This window comes from Pteropus medius, unplaced genomic scaffold, assembly GCF_902729225.1.
Source record: "Pteropus medius unplaced genomic scaffold, Ma_sr-lr_union100, whole genome shotgun sequence".
Taxonomy (NCBI): Eukaryota; Metazoa; Chordata; class Mammalia; order Chiroptera; family Pteropodidae; genus Pteropus; species Pteropus medius.
In genome coordinates, this window is record NW_024354550.1 from 955,267 (window position 1) to 973,040 (window position 17,774).

The following is a 17,774-nucleotide window of genomic DNA, read 5'->3' on the forward strand; positions in this document are numbered from 1 at the left end:
AGAGAGGCATATTCAGACTTCTGAAAGTCAGTTGGTTTTGAAACAAGTACAATCTCCTTGATATCCATATGGAGATTTGCTATCCTGCCTACGCTTTAAATTAACCTTATTGATAGATTTCCTGCCAAGCTTAGTTTCATTTATTATGCATGTTCCTTTGGTAGGTAAAAAAATATATTAGAATTATCCTCTAAATACAGTGATATATAAACCAGGCTTATAAATTTTCTAAAGTTTATTTTTATTTGCCAAGCTCTTCTGTACTTTTGGGGGGGTATAAATGTTTATTTAATAATAATAAAAAAGACAATATCTTAAAATAAAGATATTTTAGTAGTAAACAACCAGGAGTGATTTTTTTTCTTTCATTCATCATTGTCAGCTGAAGACATTCCCAGCTAGCAGCTAGGAGTGAAATTTATGGCATCGAGATGGGTGAGCATCTTCACTGTTTCTTCCTGAGCTTAAAGAAGTTTCAACCTGAAACTCCATTCTTTCTGGATTCTAAAATGTCACATCAGGTGAAGTAGTACAATAGTTAGGGCTAAGACTTTACTGCAGGGCCGCAGTCAGGGTTACGATTCCCTGGAAGTGATTTGGGGAATGCACACTCTGGGACAGGGAGTTCTCATCTTGAGATAAAAAAAATATGTATCAAGAAAAGGCAGTTAGGAAAAGTGCCTTCATTTGATCTTTTTTGACATTACCTAAGATAGCCAAATAATGCAGTTTGTTTGGAATACTCTTGGCTTTGATGATCTGGGGGGGAAATATTGAATAAAAAAAATTGGGGTCAGTGGTACTTATAAATGGCTATTTTATAACTGTCCTATCTAAGCCAGGCTTGAATTGGGGAAAGGGGAGTGGTTTCCAAAACAATTCACACTTTGTGGTTGCTCTAAATAGCTTAGAGCTCTAGAACTTCTATCTGACTAGGAAAAACAATGACCCAGCTGATCAGTTACATATGTGAGCTTGTTCAGAGAATCTCTGATAGAATCTGTGATTGCAACTCTTTTAGACTCCATATTCCATTTTATAACAAATATTTGAACACCCTTTTTACTATGCTGAAATGATATTTATATATTACATATTAAAAATAAAGATAACATTCTATTATAAAAGGAGAATGAAAAGAATTTTCAATAAGATATATATCTCAATTTGCAAATACCCAGACAAGACTACTGTTAAAAGATAATTAAAAAAAAACACAAGTAAAATCATGACTCATTCAGATATAAAAATGAACATATTTTAATTGACTAATAACTGTGGACCTATGCAAATATTATAACCTGTTTAAGAGAGAAACCAAAGAATAACACATTTATAGATCAGGAATATTATAATGATACAAGTGTAGGCAAAACTAATTTCTTCAACAGTAGGGAAGAGAGGTTAATTGAACCTCTACTAGACAAGATAGAATTTGGATGTCTACAAACAAAAGTTATTTTGCATTGCTATCAGCTGCATTTTATAGAGTTGTAAAATAGCTCCTATGGAATCAGAATCAGACAACCCAGAGGGATGTGCTGTCAATAGTGCACAGTTTGGGAATTGTTGTACATCCATTGAAGTACACAATTTTCCTCACATTATCCTTGATGAAGTAATCAGACATTTGCCACCATTGGTAACAACACCCTGAATGAGGCACCTGTACAGACAGACTGACTCAGTTGGTTGAATTCAGTCCAAGTATACCGAACAGTGATGCTTTCACATAGTTTCTGAAGTAGAGACCAACTCTTGGTAAATTTCCAAACAAAGAAAGTACACCCCTCCCTAAATTTACACAGTACCTAAACTAAAAAATTCGGTGCCTATTAAAATAATTTGAGAACACTTTGTATGTATAATGGAGTTGGGTTCTGAGCTCAGATTAATTATAATTAAGTTTTTTACCTATATGAATAACTGGCAAGCCATTCAAAAACTGTGGAGGATATAGCAAATCCTTTATTGTGGAGGATTTTCCTGCACATTTCAGAGGATCTTCCACCCTGGCTGGACCCAGTGAACACAAGTGGTACCCTGCAATCATTGTGACAACTGAAACAAAAAGCCTCACAAGTTATTGACACACTGATAGAGAAGCACTGTCTCAGCTGAAATATGCCCTGGGACCCTTGCTTCCTCCTTACCTCCAGCAACACCATTTGCTCAACCAGGTGACTATGGAGAAAGGGAGAGGGAAGGACCTTGTTGAACAGGGTTAGGCCAGAAATATTTTTTAATTTAAAGAACTGGCTCATCTCCTCTGAATCCCTGTCTACCAAGTTTAACTACCCAAAAAGTTGAGACAAAAAAGGTCCCTCATTGAAAGCAAATACTCACCCCCAGTCTATTTCAGCTGGAGTTTGCTTCTGCCTTTCTGAAGAATTCTTGCCACAAGACTTATGGAATAGGGTAGGGAGGGGCATTGGTGCAGACAGAAAATGGTGCAGTCAAATGCCCGAAGTGTTGGTCTCAGAATAAGAGAAGTTGTCCAGGAAGTGTTGGGACTGTGCACAATTTTGCCATTACTCAAGGGGCAGTTGCCACTCAGATGCAGCCCAATGTTGCCAGATCTTCTGATTTTACTTTCAAAAGAAACAGAAAATCTAAAATTTTCGCATGTAATTTTTCAGTTCTTAAACGTTGGTTCATATATACGTATATGATATGTGTGGATGGATACATACATACATACACACACACACACACACATACATACTTTTATGTACATATATACATACATAGCATTATTTATACACATGATTCCTCATCGTTAGACCCATGAATAGCGACTACACTTTAGGTACTGACTAGGTCCCTCTTTTGCATCAGAATGAAAACTATGAGATGGGTATTTTACCCCCATTGCAGAGATGAGGAGAAGGGGACTTAGAGAAGTTAAGCAATTTGCCAAGAATCACACGCTAAGTAGCCAGGCTGGGATGTTAATCAGGGCTGTTCTGCTGCTAACACAGGGTTGCCGCCCAGTTTCTGAAAAGACCACAGGACATTGTTCTCTTCATCTTTAATGACTCAAAGACAAAAACAAACAACAGGAACAATTTCTGCTGGAGTTTGTGTTTATGCATTTATTTAAGTAAACAATTAATAGAGCTTAAAGCTTAACATTTCTTAAAGCTTCTTGTTCTATGTCTCTGTCAGAAGCATAGAGAGCTTTCTGTAGAAGGAAGAGTATCTGAATTTTGAGTGTTTGCAGTGAGCTGAGTAAGTCACTTGCTGTCCTTCAAACCTGCCATCCATCAAAGACAATGATGAGAATGACTGAATCCCTGGGGGTTGCTTGTGAAAAATGTTAAAAGCTTTAATTGAAAGGATCTCTAACACAGGCCGCAAGTAACTTTCTCATTGTGAATTCCTATCTTGCTCTCAGATGCCCTGGGCCCCGCCAAATGCCAAGTCCAAGTAATTTTGATATACTTAAGCCATAAGCCCCTGGCAAGGCCTTTGATGATGTTCAGCTTGAAGTCCCCAGCGGAGAGGGACACACTGGGAGCAATGTCAGGGTCTAACCTCTCTTCTGTGAATGTCTGCTAATTAAACCAGCCTTATGGAAAATGGGACATTTACTATTTAAAATGTCCTGGTTGGAATGCTCATATGATGAAAAAGATGGGCTTGCGACTACCTAAAAGGGTATTTGTTGTAACAAAGCAGCAGAAGCAGCATTCCATCAGAAGCTTTTCAAGAGCTTCATGAAAATCCTTTACCAGTTTCTTTTCCCTTGTTTGCTCATTCATTCATTCATTCATTCATTCATTGCCCTAACTCAGTTCAAGGTGTTACCCAGGCTTACTTTCTATTCAATAGCAAGCATTTCTTTTTCCATATCTTCTGGGAAGATGTCTGTAGGATTCCCCAGACTATCAAAGGGGCTCATAGAACAAAAGCGGGTAAGAATTCCTGAGTGAAATTTTTCATCCATATGCTTTTCAAACAAATACACAAACAAATTTCCGGCCCCAAAAACTTTTCATTGCATCCATAATGCATGCTTACTAAAAACAAAGTAGGAAGAAAAAAGATAAAAACAAAAGTCTTGGTAATCTACTTTAAAAAAACTGTGTGTTATTCAGGATAAATTGCAGGAGAAGGCATCAGTAGTATCAATGAAATGTTCTCTGAATTTAAAGAGGAGTTAGGTGAGAGCTGGCCCCCAAATTTGCTACATTCTCTTATTCTTACAAAGTCTGGCACAAGATGATCATTCAGTTACCTAATCTCCCTGTAGATAAAATTCTTTTGTTGATAGATAACACTGCTAAAACAGTTATTATCTGTATTTAGAATAATACATAAATAGTTTAACAATTACACAGCAATATATACTCTGAACTTAAAGTCCAAAGCAATTTAAGACTATTCTCCATATGTATACTGTAAGTCATGTACCATTGTGGAGCCCTTGGTATGCTTAGGAAGAGAGACAGAGAATACAGATTTGGAAATGAAATGCAGGGAAGCACAATTGTGTAAATGAAATCTAGACTGTTCCTGGGAACATAATTTCATGAATAAAGATGATGTAGCATTTCTGAATGATGTATTTTAAGATTAATATTTCTCAATAGTACTTGTCAAAGTGAGTAGCAGTAGAATCCATAATAAGTACTTTATTGAACTATATTTAGTTTAAATATAAAAGTAAAAAGGCATCATGAATTCTCATGTCAAATTATGTCACCCTAAAGTTAATTAGCTGTACCATGATTCAAAAAAAAATTCTTTTTAATTTGACAAAATACAGGTTTGTATTTCTAACAATTCAATCATTACTTAATTAATAAAATTTATATTTTAGAGGAGTTTTAGATTCACAGCAAAATTGAGCAGATGGTACAGAGAATTCCCATGTACTCCCTGTCCCCACATACGGACAGCCTCCCCCACTATCAACATCTCTCACCACAGTGGTATGTTTGTTACAATCAGTGAATGTACATTGACACATTATTATCACCTAAAGTCTACAGTTTATGTTATGGTTCACTCTTAACCTAAAGTTCTGGAAAACTAAAATACTGTGATCAACAGTTCTGTTGGTTATATTGCTTAGCCTCTTCATCTCATATTGAAATCAGGACAAGCCCACTGTTAGGGGGGCACTTTTTCTTTCTTTTTCTAGCTTCTTTTTAGCATTCATTGAATATTATTTATCAAGCAAGGCAAGAAAATACACTTTTGCCGCTGGTTTCTTGAATTAAGAATCTACTTAGCTATTTTAACAGATCTTTTCAAGAAAAAAAAAACGGAAAGGAATCAGTAGGCTGTGTTTCTACATTTTCATTTATCATTTCCTTTTATATCTATTTTAAATACAAGTCCATTCACTCAGAATATGAAATGACACCAAAAGAACTTCATCAAAGTTATTCTCTGTCCCTACACTCTATGGAAAAAAATAAACTCCCCCTTCTCAGAAGATAAAAATATAATCTGCTGAGAATCAAATGATAGATTTTGTACCAATGAGTGATAGGGGTGGTGCCAGTGAGCGATAAATACATTGATGGTGTCAGTCAATATACTCATCACCCTCATAGTAATTATTTGTTTATTGCCTATCTTTTCTGTAGGACTGTCAGCTTCCCAGGGTCAGAGACAAGGCCCATCTGATTACTTTCTGGCACACAGTCAGTATTTCAATACATATTTGTTTAAGTACCATTGATTTATCAGATATATTAAATGTTAATCAGCCTTATTTATTTAATATTGATTGAGCACCTGCTAGGTACCAGACTACGTGTTGGGTATTTGGGGTATATAAAGGTGCATAAAGTTCATTCCCTGCCCTCAAAGAACATGCACAACTGTTATTGTAGCACGTTGTCCTTGTCAAGTCCATATCTCATCAACCTCCCCCTCCTCCCACTCTGGATAGTTCTCCTAGAGGCTGTTGCTTCCAGCATCTCTCCACATGAAGGCATTCCTTAGCCGCTGAGCAGCTCAGCAGTTAGAGCAGACTAGAAATGTCAGAGGATTAACATCTCCAGAATTCAAATCCAATGGGAGGTTTTTTGCCCTTCAGTAGGAGACTTTTGAGCATGTGCCACCCAGACTCTCAGGGGTTCTCCAATGGGTTTGAGCCCCAGTTGCTCACAGCATTAACCCGTTCATTAAAACATCGTTATTGGCTTTTCTCTTTTCTTGGTCTCACTTTCTACTCCCTCAAAGTGCTTCCTGGTATCTCTTCACAAATAGCTTCTTATACCCAAAACCCTCACTCTGTGTCTAATTTTAGAAAAAGCATTGACACTGGAATGTGACAGTAAGCGAAGCATGAAGAGAGTCATGGGAATGCGGAGATGGGTGGGATTAGCTTCTCTAGCTAGCAGAAGACTTGGCATTGTTTGATTAGGGTCTGGGTGGGGACAGTGAGTGCACCTGTAGGAAGAGATGCTTCAGCAGAGAAAACAAAGGCACAGAGGTGCTGGAGAATACAGAGTGCTCAAGAAGATGTAGGCAATCGTGTCCGGAGGGAATATGGGTAGAAGAGCATCTCAGACGTTCCTGGAGCACCCCAGAGCCTCTCACATTCCAGTGAGGAGGAAGTGTCTCCTGCCCCTTTCATCCTAAACTTCAACTCCAGCTACTTATTCTTTTTATATTGATACTTTAAAATATTTGGTAGGAAGATCCAAATATGGAAACAGACATGTTTACACATAATCTGTAAAAGCAGCCATATCGTAACCATTGACCAACACATAGTCTTTTCTAAGCATGGCTTTTTCTTTCTGTCTGTAGATTTTAATTCATGTTTTTCTGAGTTCTCATGGCATGCTAAGAATTAATATTTTGCTCTTTCTGAGGACATATGTTCCAAACACAGTGTCCATGCCTCAACCCAGACAAGGAACTTTCCTGCCTTCTGTTGGAAGCTAATATAAATTTTAAAAATTAAAAAAAAAAAGTATCTCATGGAGTCAAAGAAAATAAGGCAAGCTAACTCTACTTTGGCAACTGTTCTATTAGTTTCCAAGCAAGTGCAATGAGTATGTATGGTCCTGCTTGTTCTCTCTCCCTGTGTCCAGGAAATGGTTTCCCTCTAATAAAATGTTCTGACAAGTCATTCCATCTTCAGTACCGACTCAGTTATAGCCTCTTGCTGTGATCAACAACTGCTAAATTGGTTACAAACCCAGAATGGGAGCTGAAAACCAAAAAAATAGAGGCGTGGAAGGAGGATGGGAACAGAATAATTTGGTCATTTTCTTAGCATAGGAAAGGTAATTTAGGAAAGACAAAGTGAGTACTTCTGGAACAGGTATACAATATTGGAAAGTAACAGAGAAATTAAAAGTTATTAAAACTCACAAGAGAATTTGGTGAGAGAACACTAGTTTCAACTCAGCATGCGCTAGTGTGCATTATTATGTTTTGCTCTATACTTAGCTTTGAAGAAAGCCACAAATTACAATGGCTAAATAGAGCTTCTGAAAATGGAAAATAGCAACACTACAAGTGCAGAACAGTTCTAGGGTACAGCGCCTGTCATACCATCGCAAAACTGGAATGGCTGGGGAGAACTTTTGAAATTCCTCCCTTCCTCTTCTACCTCCAGGAATTTCAGCCATATCCTTCATGAATCCCCATTACTATAACATTGTTTGTGTAATAAACACAGCTTTGTTTATTTTTAAACTGGGAGGTTCAACCAAAGGCTGGGATAGAAAGAAAGCTGTTGGGGTACTCCAACAAGGTTGAGTATTTCGAGAAGAGATTAATTTAAGACATACCTGGATCCAAAAGATAATAATGATAATCACATGTATTAAGCTCTTTGTATGGCCAAGGCACTACAGCCATTACATATATTAACTAATTTATTCTCATAACCACATTATGAAGTATATACTGCTTCTAACCTATTTTATAGACGAGGAGACTGGGGCACAGAAAGGCTAAGAAATTTGCCCAAGTTCACATGGCTGGTAAGTGGCAGCAGCAGCAGGATTTAGTCTGGTCTCAGAGCCTATGTTCTCGATGACCACACTGAGATGCCTCAGAGATCATGCACTGGACTGAATGTTTGTGTCTTTCCCAAATTCATATGTTGAAGCTCTAACTCCCAATTTGATGGTAATTGAAGGTGGGGCCTTTGGGAGGCAATTAGGTTTAGATGAGTATAGAGAGCCCATGATGGAATTATCACCCTCATGAGAAGAGGAAGAGACACTAGAGCATTCCCTCTCTACCACGTGAGAGGGGCACAATGAGAAGGTGGCTGTCTGTGAGCCAAGAAGAGGGCCCTCACCAGGAACCGAATCTGCTGGCACCTTGGTCTTGGACTTCCAGCCTCCAGAACTGTAAGAGATAAGTGTCTGTTGTTTAAGCCAGCCAGGCTTTGGCGTTTTGTTATAGAAACCCAAGAACACTAAAACAGACCACAAAGCTGTTACAACCAAGCTGTTACCCAGGGAGTCAGGAAATTGTAGGCAGAAGACTTTCTGCTCATATAAGGGATTTGTTTCGAGTGCTTTTCTGGGAGGACCATGCTTCCAGGATGGGATTGAGTCACAGAGCATGCTTGGCTCAAATGTGATATAGGGTAGAGCCTAGGTCAGGAGTCAGAATTCTGTAGGAAGCTGGGTAAACTAAGGTTGGTACCTTTCCGGTTATCAGTGGTCACTTCATTCCTAAGTAAAGCAGCTATTAGGAGCTAAATATGCAGAAATTTCTATCTGGAATGAGAAAGAGGAGCAAGCCAGTGGTAAAACCCCTCCAATTTTCATCCCTTGGGAGATGGTACAAATCAAGATCTATGTTAAACATGAAGAAAGTTATTTGAGGTACCCCAGCACATCCCTCCCAGCCTTTCAGAGTTCCAGTCCCAATTGATTTATCTCTAACTCAGTTATTTTTATTGACTGAATATTTAATGGAATAAACATAGTAACTCTTTCTGAGACATCACAGAGGAGTAAAAGACATTCACTTTGTTATCAAATTTTTGCCACAACGAACAATACTACTGTAATATCCTTATGTATATATTCTCTTATATTTGGGTAATTTTACTTCCATGGAACAGATTCTGAGAAGTAGAGCTTTTGAGGAAGAATGATTTAATTTGAAAGGTATTTTCAGGTTTGCTTTCTAAATAGGCTCTAACAAATTACTTTCCATGGCTACTATAGGACAGGGGTCCCCAATCCCCGGGCCACAGACTGGTACAACAGGAGGTGAGTGGCAGGCAAGGGAGCAAAGCTTCATCTGTATCTGTAGCTGCTCCCCAGCTCTAGCATCACCACCTCAGCTCCACTTCAGATCATCAGGCATTAGATTCTCATAGGAGCACCAGTCCCTGGTGCCAAAAAGGCTGGGGACTGCTGCTGTAGCACATATTTTTTTTTTCTTTCTTCAACATCCTTCCTAAGTTTAGGGTGTTCTTCCCAGGAAGAAGCCAGATATTTTTCTAAAATCCCCTGCAATTTGAATACAGACATGTGATATAGGCCCTGTCAGTCATATACTATAAAGACTTCACATTAATGAGACAAAGATACAGGCCCTGCAAGAATCCAGTCTGGTGAGTTGTCTGCAGATACTTCCAGCTTCTAGACATAGCAGAGGTAGTCGTGCCTCATTCTGGAAACTTTACTGCTCTGACATAGGGATTTATTAAAAACCCCTCAATAACAGGAATTGATTGATCTTCTCTTAAATGCATTAACTTCTGTCTATCCCATTGCCTCTACCCCAGTTGAGGCTGCCTCTTGCTGGAGCAACAGTAAACTTCCATCTGGTCTCCCAGTCCATAGTCATTAGAATCTGTTTTTTCACTCTGCAGCCTGAATGAACTTTCTAAAACTCAAAGCTGACCATGTCATCCTTTTAAAATCTTTCATTTATTCCCCCTTTACTCCAGGCTGAAGTTTCTATTCCTTAGCCTGGCACACAAAACCCTTCAACAGCTGACCTCAGCTTCCTTCCCCAGGCACACCTCTTAGTCCTCACTTTGTATTCTACACTTTAATCATACTGCACGTTTTCCAGTTCCTTGAATGTCCTATTCTCTTTCTCACTTCCGGGGTTTTGCAAACATGTACTCTCTACTTTCTTATCTTCTCCTTTGCCTGCCTAATAACTTGTTCTCCAGGTATCAGCTTAGATAATCTTTCCCTGACTATGCAGGAAAAGATTAGGTGTTCTTTCTCTACAGCAGTGGTCCCCAACCTTTTTTGGTACTGGAGACTGGTGCTCCTATGAGAATCTAATGCCTGATGATCTGAGGTGGAGCTGAGGCACTGATGCTAGCTCCAGGGAGCTACTGCAAATACAGATGAAGCTTCACTCATCTGCTGGCCACTCACCTCCTGCTGTGTGGCCAGGTTCCTAATAGGCCATGGACCAGTACCAGTCCAGCACAGGGCTTAGTGACCCCTCCTGCTCTAGAGCATCTCATAGTTCTATTTATCTTATCTCTGTTTACCACTAAGTAACCTAAAGGCAGGGGCAACGCCTACTTTGTTTCCTGTTACATAATCAGTGTCTAACATATAGTACGTAATAAATAAAAAATTTAATGAATTAGTAAATAAATAGATAAGATGGATACTATTATCACCCATTACTCATAGGGTAATTGAGATTTAGAGCATCTCTTTGTATAACACGAGGAGGCTAGTTAACATTGGACCTGGGACTAGAAAAGATCTTCCAACACTTGATATATTTTCAACTATCCTTCATTGCCCCTTCAGATGCAATCTAGCTATCACTCTATGAGGTTTAATAAGCATCATTATGATGTGCAAATACTCTGTAAGGCAGGTTTCTCAACCTCAGTGCTATTTTGGACCAGATAATTCTTTGTTGTGGGGTTGTCCTGTGTATTAGAAGATGTTTAGCAGTATTTCTGACCTCTACTCACTAGTTTTAGTAGTATCTCTCTCACTCCAGCTATCTCCAGATACTGTCAAACATCCCCTGGCGTACAGGGGGGCAAAATAGCCTTCCAATATGAACCAGTGCTCTCAGAATACCAGGCACCCTTTTTTCAACCTCTATAGTTTTGGGTTGAGAATATAAGTCTCAACACAGACAGCCCTAAGTGGAAAAATGGAAGACAAGAGTAGGCTTTGTCTAAATATCAACTTTGTATCTTTTCAGCCACAGGTCATAACCTCACGGAGCCTCAGTCTTCTTATCCACAAAACAGGGATAATAATACTCAATGAGTTACATTAACTGAACTAAATAACTGCTTTCTTTTGGCTCACTAAAACATGCATAAAGAAAAACATGATAAAAGATTCAGAGTGAAATGGGATGGATTGACAATAGAAGGCTTTTGTATTTGGGGAGACCAAAAAAAATCCCTAAATTTCAAGAACAAGAACAAGTATGACATTTGAACTAACCAGCTTATGAGCATGCCTCTTATTTATTCTCTCATAATTTTATGGTTTTTTGAAGAAAATAAGAAAGGAAAAGTCATACTTAAGGATCGGCTACAATTTTTAAATATGATTACACACCCAACACTGGATTTGGTGGAAGGGAGGGCTGCGAGTTTCAATATCTATCAACGGTGGAATCAGGTGAATTGGCGATTGCTCCCTTATGAATTTTAGTGCATTTTTATTTAGTATTTGACATATTGTATTTGTCTACAAATTGTCTATTCAATGTTGAATAGCAAGTCTAGAAAAAATATTTTCCATCTAAGCAGCTACCATTTTTTGCTAACTTCCTACTTTGACACAATTCTGCTCCAGAAAATGCTTCTTGGGAATTCCAAATGGTGTCATTGCCTAAGGGTTCAAGGATTAAAGGGACAATGGCATTTCTGTTGGGAGTGGTAGAGCTCAGCAGCACTCACAGAGCTTCTGCTCCCTCTCTCCCTGTCCCCCCCACCCCCGCCCCACTTCCCCTTCCCTGGTACTATAGAACTGCTTCCTTCCCTCCATCCCTAGGGAGATGCTCCAAAGTGTAATCTTTTGCCACAGAGCTAGATCCTTTTTACTTAGGTCTAAGAATATCTACCTCCTAAAATCTAAACCTGAAAATATAAGAAAATATTATCAACCAAAAGACATGCATTAAAGTGTCCACAATTAATAACATCCCAAACCTAGAAACATATTAAGTGTCCCTCCCAGTGAGATGGATGGATTGAGGTAAGCTCATAAAGTAGAGTACTACAGAGCAAGTAGAATTAACAAACTATGGCTTCATGCAAAGACACAGATAAATCTACTGTTAGAGGCAAGGCACCAAAAGATATACCCGGTACTCTTAAATAAAGTTAAAAAGCAGCAAAATTAATCTTTACTGTTAGAAGTCAGCCTAGTAGAAGTCAGGGTGGTGGTAACCCTGTGACAGGGAGGGTTTCTGGGTGCTGGTTACAAGTGTGTTCACTTTGTGAAAGGAAATTCACTGGGCTCTTCACTTAGGACTTGTGCATTGTTCATATGTAGATTATACTTTAATCATTCACTTAAAAATAAATAAAAACAAAAATAAAAACATAAAAATACACAAATTTCTAATATTTTAAGTTTTTTGAAAATCCTCTTTCTTTCACTTTAGGCCTCTCTCTCATAAGATACGCCCTTATAAAAAAAGTTCTTTAAGCTTTTGTAACACTTCTCAGAAATTAGAAGAGGAGCTAAAAGACTTGAGTTCTAGATTCCACTTAATTTTCTTATCGATTTCTGTGAACTATGCATTAAGCACGGAACATTATTGCTTTAATTTATTCCTACTCCATAGTAAGGAAAAGTGAAGTGACTTATTCAGGGACTCATGTTCTTTAGTAATAAAAGTGGCATTAAAAAATCTCAAAATGAAAGTAGCAATGGCAGTTTGTAGCCCAAAAGCTCCCATGATTTCCCTTTCTAGTTAATAACAAAGATACTACTAAGAGAGAGAAGCAACTAGATTGATCATTATATAAATAAAGAACTTAAATTAATTTGCTCCATTTAGATAAAGATAATGCTTTCATTTGATTATTGTAACTCTTAAAATATATTCTTTTAATTGGCAGTTATAAGCTATTTCTTCTCAAGTCTTAAAAAAACAAAAGGTGCAATAAGAGAGTGTAGGTTTATGCTCCTATAACAAACAGCCCCCAAATCTTCATATTTTAAAACTGCTAAGGTTTATAATTATGCCACATGTCTATCAAATATCAGTGGGAGCTTTTTTTCACTTCTTTATGGTTCTCTGTCTGGGACCCAGGCCGAAGGAAAACCACTGTCTGAATCATAGCTATTCATGATGGCAGTAAGAAAGAGAAAGTGGTAAAGTACCCACTTGCTCCTAAATCTTTTGTGTAGAAGTGACACACACAACTTCCACATCCATCTCTCCATCAGGGCAAGCCTCATGACCACTCCCTACCTCGGGTGGGCGGAGACATGCAATCCTACTTTGAGGATTGGAACTGGAATACAACAAATCCTCACTAAGTCATCAATACTGTCACTGACATTAAGCAAAATGACATGTAACAAAACCAATTTTACCATAGTCTAATTGATAAAAACAAGAGTTAAGTTCCTATGGCATCTCATCAATGTTATAACGAAATGATGTTATTCGAGGACCTGACATATTGGGCAATACTCTAATGACTCTCTCAAAATGGAACTAAAACTGTCTCTCATGAGAGTCCCATAGTTCCCCATGAGTTTACCACAATCACTGTGACCTACACTATTTAAAGATACTATAGAGTGAAGGTAAACTGCAGAAAGTAAAACATAGACATAAATGGTAGCATCGGCAGGTGTAAATAAAACTCTTTCAACTATAATTGAAAAGATTTTTATGAAAGGCACAAGTGGTTTTCATCTGCCTTTCTGCAAATAGTTTAGTGGGCTGAATAATCAATATTCCTCTGAAGTGCCCAGAAACCATTTCTACCAAAGGCAACTAAATAAATGAATTGCCCTCCAGGGCTATAGCATTGAACCCTTTAAATGAAGGCAGCTTACATGGATGCAAACAAAACACATCCCTTGTGGTTATTATAAGCACTAAACATTAATAGGAAAGAGTGCTTTTAAGTAGGAAGGAAAAAAAATCTGTCTTTGTTGGGGCTATGATCTCTAATGTTGAATTAAAAAGAAAACAAAAGATAATTTCACAGTTAATAATTTGTTTTTCATGACTTTCTCACTTTATTTTCTCTGCACACAGACCTAACCAAAATCATTAGTACTGGTAAATTAAAAGGAGAATGTATCAGGCCTTACTCTTCAGCCCCACTAAGCTGTCACTTTCTGTATGGGGTTTTGAGGGATATTGTCTTTGGTGAGTAGCAAATAAGTATTTTATAAAATAGGATTTAGTTAAGACATACATTTAAATGGATACTGGTCAAAACACAAAACTGAAATAAAAGTACATATGCACACAACACAACTTGGCTAGTTAGCAGGTGCCAATGCATGGGTTTTCTCTGAAATTAAGTATCCTGTTTATGTGCTATCACACTTGAAATGCTGCCAGGCTCCGAGACGTACTTTACAATTTGAAATAACGTTAATATATTTAATACATCCTTCTGGTACCTCTGTAGCAGGAATATTATCGATGCTCTACCATCATATTATTTGTTAGTTTTAATGTCCTAGTGTTTATGTGTATCATGGTATAAGACTACATATGGACTTATGGCTACATCAAGAAATACAATTAATTGATCTAAGTTATGAATTATCTTCCTATTTTTTAAATTCTTAAAGCAAAATTTTTAAGTGAAACTTTTAATATCAGTGTTGAATGTAAAACTGAAAAAGTGACATTCAGATATGATTCTGGAATATTAAATTAAATATCAATGCTAATGGCTTATAATAAAGATACAGATTGTGAGGGCCACACCAAGAATGGTGGCTCCCAGAACAGAAGCACAGGTAGGGCAGCCAGTCAGATATGGACAGCAGTATAGTGAGGCTCGGCAAAGGCTGGACCAGGGGATAGCATGAGGAGTGGTGGTGGTCAGAAGGGCAAAGAGAGGAAACAAAATGTGAGATGGATTCTTGCCTATTAGAGGCAGTCCAGATACATGAAAGTACTCCAGGAGAAAAATTACTCTGACACCTTCTGAAAGATTTTTATCCTTCCAATTTTAGGCTTTCTTATTTGTTATGGTCTCCAATAGAAGATTAATCCTTCTGGAACTGAATGTCAGCCTCATTCTCCTAAGAGCTCTCTAGTTGGAGACAAAGATTTTGCCTTCTTGCCTGACTTGGGCCTCCAAGGGGGATCTCTATATTCACATTTGTTACCTCAATGCCCAAGCTTGACACATGTAGCTACTTGATAAATATTTGTCGAATAAATGAATGTTGGATACAAAATGTGAGCAGAATGGAAAGTGGAGCAGATGGTGGTGGCACATTCTCCTCCATCTGATGGTCCATCTTCAACAAATCATTCATTCCTGGTCCAGCACCAGGACCATCATGAGAACCTCCTTAGCAAAGCAGGCACATTTCAGAGTTGTAGAAGGTTTGTTCAGCCCTTTGCCTGGGTTTCTTCTATGTTGTGGACTTTTATTGGCATTTTATCTTTAGTTTTGTTGAACTAATTTTCTAGGCCCAGGAGGAAGCCGCTCCTGCTGGGGTTGCCAATGCCAGCAAACCAAAACTTAGATAACTTTCACATCTCTCTAAGTAGTCTGCTTGACCAGAAATGCAGTCAGCCAATCCCCAAATTCCAAGCAAACTCCGGGCCTTCTCATCCCAAACAAGGTTGACTATGTGGTCCCAACTAATCAGATGTTTTCTATTATTCTCTTACTTATTCTGTATTCTTTATTCTTTAAAGCTTCCTACCTTCATCCCCATTTTGCAGTTCTATGAAAGGAGACTGTCTGCTTCATGAAGTGTTAAATAAAGTTTGTATCACCTAAATTGTCTTCTTTAATCATTTTTAAACAGCTCATACATGAGAACAGAAAGTGCCTTTATTAATATTCATTTATGCTACAAGGTAGTTGAATCAAATGTCAACACTCTCATGACACAGAGGGAAAACCAAAGGTATAATTTCATGGGAGGAAATGTGGAAGGAGAAGATTAGCAACTTCCTCAATTACATTGATCTTACTATTGACTAGTGAAGAGTGAGAGACCTAATTTTATAAATGCCATAAGCAGCAACAAAGCACCCAATGTATGACCTTTTAAATGACTTTGACAATGATTACATGTTGAAACCGTAATAACTCTGATCTCTCAGTGACTCTGCTCATCTTCAAACACCTAGCTAAAATCTGGAACAGATGAACATTGCAGTTTGAAGCCGAACACTCTTAGATTAATATTTTATATTACCAAGAATATAATTACAAAAGGGACATTGATTTTTTAAAATAGTTTTCAAATACTCCAAGCTTTAATATATACTTTTTTTTTTACCAAAGTATGCATTAGAGACATCCCAATCTAACATTAACATCTTCTTGTACTTATAACTATCCCTAAAAGTTTATTGTGAGAGCACTACTGAAGAAGCAATATTTTCAAAATGTGTTGTATTCACCTCTAATAAAGCTTTCCCCCCGCTTTGCTCTCTGGCCAACAGCGCACCCCTTTATGTTCCTGACTGGATTGATAGTGTATTCAGACAGAAGACAGGACACTTCTGGGATAGAGGCAGCCAAGTAATGGGACCGAACCAAACTTCTGTTGCCTATAAACTTCCAGTTTCAAAAGGATTCTCCAAAGTTCTCAGCAGTGGTTCTCATTTTTGTATATTAGAATAGTCTGTAAAGTTTTTAAAAAATGTGAATACTCAGACCCCATGGGAGACCATTTGTAATCTTTGGAGGATCAGGCCCTCAAATTTCCTTTGTTAAAACTCCTGTGTGATTCTAATCCAGTGCTATGGTCTAACTGTGTGTGTCCCCCCACAATTTATACATTGAAATCCCAATGCCCAATGCAATAGAACTAGGAGGTGGGGGTTTCTGGGAGCTGATTAGGTCATGAACTTAGAACCCTCATGAATGAGATTAATGACCTTATCAGATAGGCCCTAGAGAGCTCCCTTGTCCTTCCTGCCAAGTGAGGATACAACAAGAAGTCTGCAACCTGGAAGAGGGCCCTCACCCAACCATGCTATCACTCTGATCTTAGACTCGCACCCTTTGGAAATGTGGGAGATAAGTTTCTGTTGTTTATAAGCCACCCAGTCTATGATATTTTGTTATAGCAGCCCGACCAGGCTAAGACATGTTGGGTTGAAAACCATAAGGCTTCAGCCACAGGAACTGAACAGCTGTTACCTCTTAGATCTAACCTTCTTTATTTAGAAGGCCCAAATATCTGTTAGCCAGGAAGTAATAGCTTAATGATATTTCTCAAACTTCTCATTTTCTTGTCACCTTCATAATTTTTGCCACATTTATGTATCATGTATTCTATTCTTTACTTTTTTCTATAAATTAAATTACATTTAAAACTGAAATATAAGTAAATAAAAACAAAATTTCTTATTACAATGGTGAATAGAAAATCCTTACCATTTGCCATCAAGAGAAGGCAAGTGGGGGAAAAAAAAAAAGCAAAACAAATAGCCCTCATATTATTCAAATCAAGCCAGATACTGTTATTTGCCTAAAGGCATCCAGCCAGAGACCTGCTTTCTTTTTGTTAACAAAAGAATGGAGAGAGTCTTCCAGCACACAGCCCCCTTGTCAGGGACCCAGGCCTAAGACTTAGAGCCACTCTTATCCATTGGGATTGTTCAGAAAAGGCCATGTGATCCAATTTGTGCTAATG

The 17,774-nt window shown here is 38.0% G+C and overlaps 1 long non-coding RNA gene across 1 annotated transcript in view; it reads left to right on the forward strand.

The window, feature by feature from the left end:
• The window catches only part of LOC120596586 (uncharacterized), a 32,437-nt gene extending 14,953 nt beyond the window's left edge, over window positions 1–17,484 (forward strand). Inside the window, exon 4 of the long non-coding RNA XR_005651199.1 lies at window positions 16,576–17,484. This is a non-coding gene — a long non-coding RNA (uncharacterized LOC120596586). The remainder of the gene's footprint in view (window positions 1–16,575) is intronic.
• The last annotated feature ends 290 nt before the right edge of the window (window positions 17,485–17,774 follow it).